This window comes from Pan paniscus, chromosome X, assembly GCF_029289425.2.
Source record: "Pan paniscus chromosome X, NHGRI_mPanPan1-v2.0_pri, whole genome shotgun sequence".
Lineage (NCBI taxonomy): Eukaryota > Metazoa > Chordata > Mammalia > Primates > Hominidae > Pan > Pan paniscus.
This window is the reverse complement of record NC_073272.2, coordinates 136,368,549-136,383,764: the sequence shown is the minus strand read 5'-3', so window position 1 is coordinate 136,383,764 and position 15,216 is coordinate 136,368,549. Positions and strand designations below refer to the sequence as shown.

The 15,216-nt window shown below is 39.7% G+C and overlaps 1 pseudogene; it reads left to right on the top strand.

The window, feature by feature from the left end:
- The first annotated feature begins 6,473 nt into the window (after window positions 1-6,473).
- On the top strand, window positions 6,474-14,684 carry LOC100985854 (large ribosomal subunit protein eL22-like; annotated as a pseudogene).
- The last annotated feature ends 532 nt before the right edge of the window (window positions 14,685-15,216 follow it).

Here is a 15,216-nt window from a genome sequence, read left to right as displayed (position 1 = left end):
GACAAGCTCCATTTTTAGTTTATAAATGAAGGCACTAGGGTTCATCAGCCATTGTGAGCCCACTACCGATGCCATTCCATTTATACACTTAAAGACCAGCACTTAGGCTTGCTGTAGCATTTCAAAATGTTAGCTTTCAAATCATGAACTCCCTTAGCCCACTTAAAATATGATTCTACTCACGTACTGATTTTAAGAATGCGTTTATTTTGCAAAGCAAGGAATATACATATTGGAGTTTACAATAAACTATTCAGAACTAAAGAAGCTATGGAAGGTGCTTGATATAGGAAGATACTTAGACTAATATCCTTAATTTGAGAAGACAGAAATGTAAACATTATAAAACACAGATTTCCATTAACTTTAGGGTATAATTTTCCAAGTCCCTTTGTACAAAGGAATCAAAGTTTAACATATGCCGGCAGCTTACTATGAATGTTTAAGACATATCTGAGTGTACTCATTTAAAGTAATAAAGGTAACAAACAAAATTTGTGTTCCTTGACCCAGGAAGGTTGACAGCAACATTGCGTTCTTTGGGGGCCTGAAAACAACTGCATGAATCATCTTCCAGCCAAGCTCCTGCTGGGCATCCTCCCACACATAAGAAAGTCTCTAACAAACATACAAGCTACTATGACAGAAAGTTACAAGAGCTCTGAAAGTTAGTTGAAACAGAATTTTCCTTTAAAGGCAGACTAACTGGAAACCAATGGCTCATTATGAATTTAGCAGGTCTCTGAAAGGTACATGATCCTGCCACACAAATGAATCACTCCCTTACTCGAAGTTTTGCATCCGAGGTAGTGTGTTAATTACATAAAACACACAACTGATTTACTTCTCATGAAGAAAGCAAAATGATTTAACCTACATAAGGAACTTGACCAATGTTATAGCAATTAAAAATTGACCAATACACAAGTGGTCACAAGAGTCAAAACAGTATAAACAGTATAACCTAAATTACAGTATTTTGCAATGTTTGATATTGTTATCTCATACTTCTAATCAATGAAAATCTTTAATAATGATATTTTGAGAGTTCAGAAACACATAAAAAAGGATATAACCAAAAAGTTGATGACAAACAACTCTCTAATAAACCTCCCTGTTCTTTTAAAAAAATTTACTCAACTCTGTACTTTCTGATTTGGTATAACATACAAAATCACTAGGCATAAAAAATGTGTTGTATTCAAGGTGCAATACTCTAAGTAGAAATACAACATTGATGAAAACTGGGCAGAATAGGCACTTAAGTATTTGTTGAATCTAACATATGCATTTTTACTTATGGGAGAATTCATCTTATTATATCTGATAATATCTTTATGGAGAATCCTTAATATGATAGCCACCGTTCCAGATAAGAAAAGAATAACAACAAAGGAATTCACAATACTAGAAAATTTAAGAAAGAAAAAAAGAGAAGTTAAATCTCAAAACTTCCTAATTGAGCACTGAAAAAAAACGCACGTACATATAAAAGAAAGACATTCAAATTATCATTATGTAAATCAGTTTTCTAACGTTAAATTTAGATCAATGACAATGCATCAATATATTAAGTGAACTTAAAGTTATGTTACAAAAGAGTATTACAAATAAAGTAATAGAAGCAACACTATTCTTAAGGTTATTTTTAGAAAACTTTAAGAGTACCTTCTCAAAGAGAAATAAGTAAATAAGATCTGTAACACAAACTTAGTTTGGGAGCATGGAACTGACAACCTAAGTTCAGGAGACACAGGTTGAACTAATGGCTGACTGGCTTCTTAGCCAATGGATCAAGGCCATAGTCTTTAACTCTATTACTCTATGAGCTTCAGGGCAAAGATCCCAAGGACCACTTATCTACCAGCTCTTACTTACTGTTTCTAAAACTAAAACTTAAAAACTATCCCCAAATCAAAGCCAATGCCTTCTGCCATCCCATCTCCCCAGCCAAACCCATACACACACAAAAAGTTTCACCAGAATCTATGAAAAGTCCAGCACTGTTTTAGTGAGACGCCAATAAGGCTACTGATGTCTAAATGTCTGTTAAACGTTGTAAGTAAATTAAGTCATGACAGAAACTAAAATACAGTACATTTGTTGTTACATTAATACTACCAGAAATTAGCCCTCATAATCTATCTAGAGGTCCTTCACTTTCACAACCCCTTTGGAGAAACCATTTAAATAAATTGTATCTGAGGAGACTTCTGGGGCGTGACAAAATGGGATTGGAACTGTTGCCCAAACAGAAGCCTCTCTGGAAAAGCTACCATAGGAAGAAGCAAGAGGACAAGGAGCAGGAGGAGGAGGAGGAATAATAGGAACAAGGAAAGGAGAGAAAGGGTATTTTCATTTTAAAGTCAATGGGAGCATAAGGAGAATCATCACTCCAGAAGACCATACTCCTAGTATCACACCATTCCTTACTTTCACTTTTTTAATTTTTAATTTTTATTTTATTTTTAGAGACAGGGTCTCTCCATGTTGCCCAGGCTGGTCTTGAACTACTGCCCTTAAGTGATCCTCCCACTTCGGCCTCCCAAAGCCCTGGGATTACAGGTGCGAGCCACCACACTGGGCCCTTACTTTCATTTTTACTTTTGTAATCTCCTTTGACCCATGATTGCTTTATTACAGGATATAAAGACAACAAGGAATAAAATACAATATGGACTAATTCACTTCTTTTTGACCAGCTTCTCTGTTCAGTCTCCTAAGTTACTTCACATCCTACTCCCACTCTCAGCACTTTATCACAGCCCCAATCATTAGTTATGTTCTCAGTTGGTCCATCTCTCACTGAGTCCATCCCATGTGAAACCACTCTTTCCATAGTCACAGGCTTCTAACTCTGTGGTTTCATCCTGTTGAAGATTCCCGAGGAATCAAGTCCTTTCAGTCTGGGTCCACTAGCATGTCCTCTGCCTTATTCACTGTTGAGCCCAAAGCCTACCATAGCATCACGATAGGGACTAAAAAGAGTAAATGGTCCTTCACTGGCAGACATTATCTCCATACGATCCTCTCCTCTATATGACCTGCCTTGATTACACAGCCACTTCAAGTTGTGGGTTTGTCACACGCAATCCTTTCACCCTTTTCTCACCCCTTCCCAGATTTTTATGACATCCTTACCTTCCTCTACCCCAGCTGGTTACTATTTTTCCTAACTCTCTACTGTGCCTGAACTTTTTGAACCCACAAACAAAAGCTTCCATTCCATTTTATTTTTCATCTCTTGCACAGTGTCAACTTCCACAGTCATATCTCACTGACTCTCCACCCCAATATTCATTCCATGCAGACGTAGTATCTCCATGACATTTCGGATTGCTCTTTCCCTTCAGCATAAACACTAACATATTTAAAACACATTTATCTTTTTTTCATTGTGTATGTGGGGAGTGGAAGGGAGAAGAGGAGAGAGGAAACTACAGTCACAGAGAAGGAAAAAGATGTAACCCAAGATCATCTGTGATAACAAAATATGTTAATTTAAATATATATATATTTACATTTCTACCTCAAAACTACTTACTTTTTACTTCATGAAGTGCTTACCTAAACCACTGAATATTAGTATGAGGCACAGACTCCAAAATCTAATCCCACCTAGAAGCCCACTTGACAGTTTTGTTTTCCTAAAACAGGAATATAAAATCATATGACCAAATGTTAGTTGAGTTTTTGCTGGTTATAATCCTGAAACCAATGGAAAAACGATTCTCCATGTACTTTCTCCATTTCTTTACTTTTAACTTCATGGAATTATATGATCTACTTTGACATTTTTTAATTTTCTTTTTTCTTTTCTGTTTTCATGTTTGTTTTTGTTTTGAGATGGAGTCTCACTCTCACCCAGGCAGGAGTGCAGTGACACGATCTCAGCTCACTGCAGCCTCCACCTCCCAGGTTCAAGCGATTCTCCTGCTTCAGCCTTCTGAGTAGCTGGGATTAGACATGAGCCACACCCAGCTAATTTTTATATTTTTAGTAGAAATGGGGTCTCGCCATGTTGGCCAGGTTGGTCTCGAACTCCTGACCTCAGGTGATCCACCCGCCTCGGCCTCCCTAAGTGCTGGGATTACAGGTATGAGCCACCGCGCCCAGCCTTCTTATTTTAATTTCCTAATATTCTACCTCATTTAAAAGAGACTAGGAGGAAATAATTTTAGCTTGCTGCTATTCACCAATAATAGCATCTCTTTGCTACTACTTTTCTGTAACCCTAAATCTACCCCATACTTCATTTCGTTTTGTCCCTTTTGTCCTGATCATATTTCCATCTGCAAAGGTCCACAAAAGTATATATAATGAGAGTCACTGTAGCTTTGTCTGTAAATTTAAAAACCTAGAAACAACCACATATGCCCATCACAATGAGAATAAACTATGGTAATCCATGCAAATAATATGCAACCATTAAAAAGAATGATGTGCATCTATAAGTGACAATCTCTCTATGAAACAGCATTAAGTGAAAAAGAAAGGTGAAAAGTATGTGTGGCAAGATTCCACTTTTTCCCAAGAACGTGATATACATATCTTGTAGGTACAAATATTTTTCTGGAAGGATAAATAAGAAAAAATAATGCTTATACTGTTAGATGGGGAGAGTAGGAATTGGAGGGTAAAGGAAGGGAGAGATTTACTTATACCTTTTCTATTTGGTTTGAAGTCTTCACCATATACAAATATACAAATTTTATTGATATTACTTAAATTCAACTAAAAGACAACTTGCTTCACTGCAACCCACCAACTCCACCCTCTGCAAATAGGTTTGTTATTAGAGTATTTTGTTTGATTATAAAACCTTGTTCAACTACTTAACCCATCATTTGTTTTTTGTTGTTGTTTTTTGGTTTTGGGGTTTTTTTGTTTTTGTTTTTGTTTTTGAGACAGAGTCTTGCTCTGTCGCCCAGGCTGGAATGCAGTGGCATGATCACGGCTCACTGCAACCTCGACTTCCCTGGCTCAAGTGATCCTCCCACCTCAGCCTCTCAAGTAGCTGGGACCGCAGGTGTGCGCCACAATGCCCAGCTAATTTTTTAGTTTTTCGTAGAGATGAGATCTCACTATGTTGCCATGGCTGGTCTTAAATTCCTGGGTGCAAGCAATTTGTCTACCTCAGCCTCCCAAAGTGCTGGGATTACAGGCACAAGTTATCACGCCCTGCCCATTTCTTATATTTTACATTTTTTGTATGTTAAGTATTTTGGTGGTGACTGCCTGTTGTCCTAGACACCCAGGAAGCTGAGGTGGGAGGATCACCTGAACCAGGGAGTTTGTGGCTGCAATGAGCTGTGACTGTGCCACTGAACTCCAGCCTGGGCAACAGAGTGAGACCCTGTTTCAAGAAAAAAAAAAAAAAGATTTTCTTTTTTGTTGTAGTTTTCAGTACTGAATAAAACATAAGAAAACACAATTATGAATGAAGTTGTTTCTGCTGATGTGTGATCAAATTCAACTTGTCAAGAGCTTTAAGATATTGCCAATATATTATGATCTTAAATGATAATCCCCGGCCTGACACGGTGGCTCATGCCTGTAATCCCAGCACTTTGGGAGGCAGAGGCGGGCAGATCACCTGAGGTCAGGAGTTCAAGACCAGCCTGACCAACATGGAGAAACCCCGTCTCTACTAAAAATACAAAATTAGCCAGGCGTGGTGGCACATGCCTGTAATCCCAGCTACCCGGGAGGCTCAGGCAGGAGAATAGCTTGAACCCAGGGGGCAGAGGTTGCAGTGAGCCGAGATTGCGCCATTGCACTCTAGCTTGGGCAACAAGAGTGAAACTCCATCTCCGAAAAAAAAATTATAACCCCCAATAAATACTTAAGCCATTATTGCAGTGTTATTACCCCTCAAGTCTATGGCATGATCTTAGCAAAAGAAAAATACAGGCACAGATTGGCCAAGCTATGCTTGAAATATCTTTGAATTTTTTTTTATGAAGATTGGGGCATATGAAGAAAGTCACTATATGTTGTTTTTTAAAAAAATAAAAACCCAAATGAAAGATTTTAATTAAAATGAGTTTTATATGAAGGAAAAATAAGCCACGAAAAAAAGATTAAAGAAACAAAAATTTGGGAAAAAATTATTACGAATGTTTTTATCTTTTTATTTTTCTTTTTTGTGATAGCGTCTTGGCTCTGTCACCCAGGCTGGAGTGCAGCAGCTTGACTTCCCCTGGCTCAAGCGGTCCTCCCACCTCAGCCTCCCAAGTAGCTGGGACTACAGCCATGTACCACCACTACTCTTAGATAATTTTTATGTTGCCAGCGCTGGTCTTGAACTCTTGGCTCAAGCCATCCTCCCACCTCAGCCTCCCAAAGTGCTGGGATTACAGGTGGGAGCCATTGCACCCAGCCTAAAAAAATAAAAATGAAAACATAAAAAAAAGCTTTTTTAAAATGGGCTTTAATCCTACAATAGATTTGAGGTAAATCCTGATGACCACATGACCATCATTAACATTACCAGTGACGGGACAGGTTAGCATCATGTGCCTCCTCATGTATTCCTACCAAGAATGCAGGCATCTGATCATGAGGAAACATCCTTAAGACTCAAGATGATAGTCATCATACAGAATGTAATGTCTCTACCCTTTAAAAATTTCAAGGGTATGAAAGACTAACGAACTTAGTATAGATCGCAGGAGACCAAAACCATAATCCTGGATAGGACTGTGAACCAGAAAGGGAAAGAGTGACACTGTTGACCACCTGGTAAAATCTGCATGGGTGGATATGGATTGGACAGTATTGATTCCTGATTCAGAGGGTTGTATGCTGGTAGGAGAGTGACCTCGTTTTGAGGAAGTACCCTCTGGAGTGTTTAGGGGTGATTAGACAACCTCTAGCTCTCAAAAGATTCAAAGACTAATGATAATGACACCCACCCAGAAGAATGAACAATGAAGCAAATGAGGTACAGTGTTAACAGTAGGGATATCTGGCTAAAGGGACTACTGGAATTCTTTGTACTATTCTGGCAATTCTTCTGTAAGTCTGAAACTGTTTCAAAATAAATTATTTTTAAAAAAACCTATAAGAAAATCATAATTTATAGAACTGATAAATCAAAAGGTAAATACTTCATGAACGAACTTAGCCTTCTATTAAAATATTGTTGCATTTTTCTAGGAACTCCTTTAAAAAAATTTTTTGCAACAGTAAAATGTAAGCTATGTTGTGAAAATTTGAATTACATGCACCTCTTTACCAGCCTATCCATTGGTTTAACTGAGTTAATTCGTATCAAGTCATTTAAAAAAAAAAAAAAAGAGCAGTACTTTCAAACACGCACTATCAAGTTTGGATTTTAAGTACAAAGAGAGCCAGGGCAATCTGCAATTGCTATACGGTCATTTTTTGCACCAAACATTGCCATCTACTGGAAATAACAGACCACAACACATATTACTTTTCCCTAGGAAAGTAAAAAATTATTTAAAAATCCTAAGGCATATTTGAGAACAAAATGACAAATGCAAAAAGATAACTAAGTGGTAGAAACTATTTTTAACCCATTTAAAATGAATGAATTATGCTGCATTCTTTACATTCTAGAGTTTCAAAATCTTTTATAAGACAGCAATTCTCATAATATCATATGAGGTAAACAGGTCTCTAACGTTGGTAATAATGGAGGCGCAAGAAGCAAATGTAGAAACATACAAGACTTCTTGATCCATGACACAGTACCCTATGATAGGTCTCATTCAATAAAAATTCATGAAGGGGCCGGACGCGGTGGTTCACGCCTGTAGTCCCAGCACTTTTGGAGGCCGAGGCGGGTGGACCGCTCAAGTTCAGGAGTTTGAGACCAGCCTGGGAAACATGGCGAAACCCCGTTTCTACAAAAAATACAAAAATTAGCGGGGCATGGTGGCGCGCGCCTGTGCTCCCAGCTACTTGAGGGGCCGAGGTGGGAGGATGGCGTGAACCTGGGAGGTCGAAGCTACAGTGAGCCCAGATCGCACCACTGCATTCCAGCCTGGGCGACAGAGTGAGACCCCGTCTAAAAAAAATAAATAAATAAAAATGTAAATTTAAAAAAATCATGCAGGGACTCAAAAAATAATCAAGCCGGCCGGCAATTCGATCTTCTAGTCCACTTGTTCTCAACAGGAGGAGCAGCACCCTCTAGGGGGCACAATCAGAATGTGCAGCGATGCTGCTGGTATTAACAGAGATGTCCTGCAAGGCACAGGGAGACCCACACAATGGAGAACTGAGAACTGTACAGTGTCTTACAACTCTTTCAAATGCCCCACTCAACTTTCATGTGGGTGCAAAACTGCTTATGATTACCTGAGCCTAGATTCTAACTCAGCCACACCTTTATTTTATTTTGAGACAAGGCCTCTGTCTGTTGCCCAGGCCGGAGTGCAGTGGTGCAATCACTGCTCACTGCAGCCTCGACCTTCCAAGCTCAAACGATCCTCAAACCTAAACCTCCTCAGTAGCTGGGACCACAGGTGTGCCACCACGCCTGGCCTTTTTTTTTTTTTTTATGGACAGGGTGTCACTCTGTTACCCAGGCTGGTCTTGAACTCCTGGGCTCAAGTAATCCTCCCACCTCAGCCTCCCAAAGTGCTGGGATTATAGGCGTGAGCCACTGCACCCAGCCCTAACTCCCAACTCCCTTTTACAGATAAAGTATTTTTACACGGTTTCAATATTCGCTGATATTTTTTCCCAAGAACACAACTACTATGTCAGTTGAAGGAAAATGGTACGTTTGGCTTGGAATTTTGCCAAAATTAATCATTTCAGAAAATCATGGCATCATTTAGAGTTATGTGGTATTAGAGCCACCAGTGCATACTATTTTTATATGCATGTGTTGCCACATTTACAATAATTATACCCATGGGTGCAAGCATCTGACAACGACTGAAATATATACCTAAATACATATTTTATTAAAAGTTACCTCCCTTTTGTTTCTCCTTTATATTGTAGTTAGGAAGTTATATTGATGTTTATTGAAACTATGTATATAGACAAGTTTCATTATCTCTTACCTATTAGCATCATTTTAAAATAGTAAAAGGAGAGTTATAAACTACTTGTTAAACGAGGACATTGGCCGAGCGCAGTGGCTTACGCCTGTAATCCCACCACTTTGGAGGCCGAGGAGGGTGGATCACGAGGTCAGGAGTTTGAGACCAGCCTGGCCAACATAGTAAACCCCATCTCTACTAAAAATACAAAAAAATTTGCCGGGCGTGGTGGCAGGCGCCTGTAATCCCAGCTACTTGGGAGGCTGAGGCAAGAAGAATCACTTGAACCTGGGGGGCGGAGGTTGCAGTGAGCAGAGATCGCACCACTGCACTCCAATCCAGGTGACAGGTGACAGTGCGAGACTCTATCTCCAAAAAAAAAAGAGGACATCACTGTGAAAGAAGACATCACTGTGATTTGGGTTGAGAATTACCAATCGAATTCAACTCCCTCAATTTATTATGGTGAAACTGAGATCCAGAGGGGAAATTTTGGAATTCTCAATTCAGTTAATGGTCCATGCTTCCTGAAAATCAAAGCAATGCCATATATATACATATATATACACACACATATATACACATATATACACATATATACACATATATACACATATATGTACATATATACACACATATATAGGTACATATATACATATATGTGTACATATATACACACATATGTACATATACACACACATATGTGTACATATACACACATGTGTACATATACACACATATGTGTACATATACACACACATATGTGTACATATACACACATATGTGTACATATACACACATATGTGTACATATACACACATATATGTGTACATATACACACATATATGTGTGCATATATACACATATATGTACATATATACATATATGTACATATATACACATATATGTACGTATATACACATATATATGTACATATATACACATATATGTACGTATATACACATATATATGTACATATATACACATATATGTACGTATATACACATATATATGTACATATATGTACACATATACACACGTATATATGTACATATATGTACACATATACACACGTATATATGTACATATATATGTACACCTATATACGTATATATATATATACACACACACACACACACACTTTTTTTTTTTTTTTGAAACAGAGTCTCACTCTGTCACCCAGGCTGGAGTGCAGTAGTGCAATCTTGGCTCACTGCAACCTCCACCTCCTGGGTTCAAGAGATTCTCCACCCTCAGCCTCCTGAGTAGCTGGGATTACAGGACCCCACCACCATGCTGGGCTAATTTTTGTATTTTTAGTAGAGATGGGGTTTTGCCATGTTGTACAGGCTGGTCTTGAACTCCTGACCTCAGGTGACCATATCTGGACACAATGCTTTAAATTTAGCTAGGGTCCCAGGCTAACCAACAAATGGAGCTTATGTAACTCAAATATATAGCTAACATTAATGTGATTACAACAAAACCAAAAAGCCTTTGTTTGGTGATATAAAAACAGTACATTTTTGGCCAGCCGCAGTGGCTCATGCCTGTAATCCCAGCACTTTGGGAGGCCCAGGCAGGTGGATCACCTGAGGTCAGGAGTTCAAAAACAGCCTGGCCAACATGGTGAAACCCCACCTGTACTAAAAATACAAAATTAGCCAGGCATGGTGGCGCATGCCTGTAATCCCAGCTATTCGGGAGGCTGAGGCAGGAGAATCGCTTGAACCCATGAGGCAGAGGATGCAGTGAGCCAAGATTGTGCCATTGCACTCCAGCCTCGGCAACAAGAGCAAAACTCTGTCTCCAAAAAAAAAAAAAAAAAAAAGACAGTACATTTTTAAAGCAAAGTATTATGAATAGAAACACTTTATCATGGCATTCAATAATTCATAATAGGCATTCAATGTTCATAATTCATAATAGGCATTCATAAATTCATAATAGGCACTCGGTTCATAATAGGCACTCAAGAAACATATAAATTGATAAACAAAAGGTCTTCACTCAAATGTTAATCTTTATGACTCATCCCTCCTGAACAAATGTATTATAAATGCCAAATTTTACACTGGTTTGGGAACCTGTATTATTTTCTGAAAACATTAAAGTGCATTTTCATGACAGTTAATTAAAAAAAATAGGGCCGGGCGTGGTCGCTCACACCTGTAATCCCAACACTTTGGGAGGCCAAGGTGGGTGGATCACTTGAGGTCAGGAGTTCGAGACCAGCCTAGGATAGTGAAACCCCGTCTCTACTAAAAATACAAAAATTAGCTGGGTGTGGCAGACAGCACCTATAATCCCAGCTACTCGGGAGGCTGAGGCAGGAGAATTGCTTGAACCCGGGAGGCGGAGGTTGCAGTGAGCCAAGATCAAACCACTGCACTCCAGCCTGGGCAACACAGGGAGACTCCACCTCAAAGAAAAAAAAAAAAAAAACAGGCCAGGTGCAGTGGTTCACACCTATAATCTCAGCACTTTGGGAGGCCAAGGCAGGTGGATCACTTGAGGTCAGGAGTTCGAGACCATCATGGCCAACATGGTGAAACTCCGTCTCTACTAAAAATACAAAAATTAGCCAGGCATGGTGGCCCGTGCCTGTAGTCCCAAGTACTCAGGTGGCTAGGGCACAAGAATCACTTGAACCGGGGAGGCGGAGGTTGCAGCGAGCTGAGATCGTGCCACTGCACTCCAGTCTGGGTGACAGAGCAAGACACCGTCTCAGAAAAGAAAAAAAAAAAAAAAAACCTTTTCAAACTAAAAATTATTATATTGCCTTTGAACTTCTCTGTGTCTAGACTTGATCAGGGGCTCAGACCCACAAGCTCAGCTGATGATTATAGGCTCTGGGTTCAAACAGCAGTTTGCAGGTGGCTGCAGCAAGGTGGTAAGACAAGTACAGGAGAATGGAGATCGTGATCCAGGTGACTGAGGAGCCACAACTGTTGCATGGCTCTGACATCTGTAAGTGCTTCATCATGTGCACAGAGTTTAGCTTCCTGTCCATGTTCCCCAACCCCAACCCTGTGTCAGGATTGCATCTCCCCTCTCCACTGGCCACATGAATGTCTGTGTGCCATAGCCGGGCATGGTGGTACATGCCTATAATCCCAGCTACTTGGGAGGCTGAGGCACCAGAATCACTTGAACCCGCGATGCGGAGGCTGCAGTGAGCCAAGATCACACCACTGCACTCCAGTCTAGGCGACAGAGTGAGACTCTGTCTCAAAAAATAAAAATAAAAACATGTCTTTGTGCACCAGAAGCACATCTAAGTGTATTTCTCCCAGTCAAGGGCCTAGAATAAAACACAGTCTGGTGAAATTTTCTGTATTGGAAATGAGAAGCAGCGAAAAGGGGGAAAAAAACATGCAGAAGCACAGAGGAAAGGGAACAGATGCTACACATGAGGTGGTTTAGATCCGTGCCAATATGGCAGCCACTGGTCCTATGTGGCTCTTCAGCACTTGAAACGTGTCTGGTCCTAAGGGGATGAGCTGTAAGTGTAAAATACACACCAGATAAGATATTTCTGTGCCCCAAAAGTGCTGTATAAACACTGTACTCCAGTGAATGAATATGTTTCTCACAAGGATATGTGTTAGCAGTTCTGTAACTGCATATATGCTAGGGTTGAATAAGTAAGTCAGTGCATCATAGATGATGAGAGCCAGGTTTCTCACTTTCAGGTAAAGAAATTACAGCTAAACCAGGGGGAAAAGCCTAGAAGAAATGCTGTGGTGCTGGATGAGGGTCTGAGATATCATATGAACTCATGATTATTTACTTATTCGCTTTTATATTTTTCCATTAGCAGTTAGCAAGTAGTCTGTAGGGTGATACTACAGGCTGTAGGGTGTACAGTCTATAGAGTGATACCTTGCCACTGTAAGAATAACCAGTTTCCCCAACACTCATTCACCTACAATTTTAACATTCATTGATCATATCGACCTGAATCAATATTTAATTGGAGGTTGAAAAACTAGTGATTTTCAAATTCTATCATTCCCACTGAAACAATTCAATAAGTGATGACTAGCTACTCACAGTTGACAAAATCCTTCATAGCCCGTAATGCAGGTTAAGTTCTTTTATACTTACAGTTACCAAGATACGAAGCTTTGCTTCTCATTTGTACACTGAAAGTTTGAGGTATGTTGCAGGTTCTGTAGGATTTTGTGAGCTACTCTAAGACACAACCACCATGGGTACCTGGGGTAGCCAAAATGGCATCCACAGTGGGATCTAAATGCTACCCTAACCTAAGAGAGTACTCCAGGCAGGGCACAGTGGCTCACATCTGTAATCCCAACAGTCTGGGAAACTGGGGTAGGTGGATCACTTTAAACCAGGAGTTTGAGACCAGCCTAGCCAAAATGGCAAAACCCCATCTCTACTAAAAATACGGGGGGGAGGAGGGGGAAGCCAGGTGATCCCAACTACTTGGGAGGCTGAGGTGGGTGGATCACCAGAGGTCAGGAGCTTGAGACCAGCCTGGTCAACACAATGAAACCCCATCTCTACTAAAAATACAAAAATTAGCCAGGCATGTTGGATCACGCCTGTAATCCTAGCCAGCTACTCGGGAGGCTGAGGCAGGAGAATCGCTGGAACCCAGGAGGCAGAGGTTGCAACCAGGCGAGATCCCACCACTGTGCTCCAGCCGTGGGCAAGAGAGTGATACTCTGTCAAAAAAAAAAAAAAAAGGAAGAGAAGGAAAGGAAGGAAAGGAAGGAAAGGAAGGAAAGGAAGGAAAGGAAGGAAAGGAAGGAAAGGAAGGAAAGGAACTCCAGAGTCGAACACGTTTGTAAAATGCTAACTTAGGCTCAGTCAAGACATTTCTTTACTATGAATGAGATTAGGAGACTTTTAAACACTTTACTAATGTGTTTTGTAAAGCTGAGAAAGGAGGCAGTAGAAAGTAGCATTTTTCAAACTTATTTGACTAGACTAGTGTTCCACACAATGCACTTTGGGAAATGTTGATATGCACCATTATAATTGTTTTTTTTTAATTAAAAAAAAAAAAAAGCATTTTTCCGGCCTGCATAGTTCACCCACCTCCCTTTCTGCCTCTGCTGCCACCACAGTGCCCATATAGAAGCTTATGGCAAAGGAGGGTTTAAAAAAAAAAAAAAAGGTTCTGAAGTTCACTCTTGATTGCACCCACTCTGTAGAAGATGGAATCATGATACTGCCAATTTTGTGCAATTTTTGCAGGAAAGGATCAAAGTGAGCAGAAAAGCTGAGAGTCTCGGTGGAGGGGGTATGACCATCAAAATAAGCAAGAGCAAGATTACTGTGACTTCTGAGGTGCTTTTTACCAAAAAATATTTTAAATATCTCACCAAAAAATATCTGAAGAAGAAATCACCTACTTGATTAGTTGCACATAGTTGCTAACAGCAGAGAGTCAGGAATTACATTACTCCCAAATTAACCAGGATGCAGAAGAGGAGGAAGATGAGGATTAAAATTCACTTATCTGGAATATTTTATGACTTCTTGAATAAAACTTGGGAATCAAAAACAAAAATAAAGCATTTTTCAACCCAAGACAAGAAAATAAAGAAAGAGCACTATTAGAGATATATGTCATTACTCTTCCTTGCACCCTCCCTCTAACTAGAACAGCCACGTTTTGGCACTCAGAGAATATCGTAGCTTAGTATGTTCTCACTGCATAATCGTCTGTCTGCATGCATGAGCTAATGTTGTATGAGACATTTATAAATCAACTGCTCCCTAGGTCTGGGAGAACCTATATTGGAGAGAAGGAGGAATAGGAAACATTAAATGTGTACTACTTGCTAGGCACTGTGCTAAATATTTCATGTTAGCTCACTTCACCCTGACAGCAATCAAATGGGGTTAATATTTTATCTCCATTTTACAAATTCGGAAATAACAGGCGCAAAGTAACCTAACCAAGTTCATACAGCAGTAAATGGCAGAGCCAAGATTCTAATTCAACTGTGTCTGGTTCTTTCCAGTGTAACACCTCTGGAAGCCAAGGGCCTTCTAGGTACACTAAATAAGTTTCAATGGGAAAAGAAAATTCCCTCTTCTGGAATTGCTTCCAGAATTAGACTTGACTGTTGAGGAACAAGGGGTTGAGACCTAACCTGAAATAAGGGGATTTTCCAAAATTTTCCCATTTGGTATGGCTTTATTTTTATTT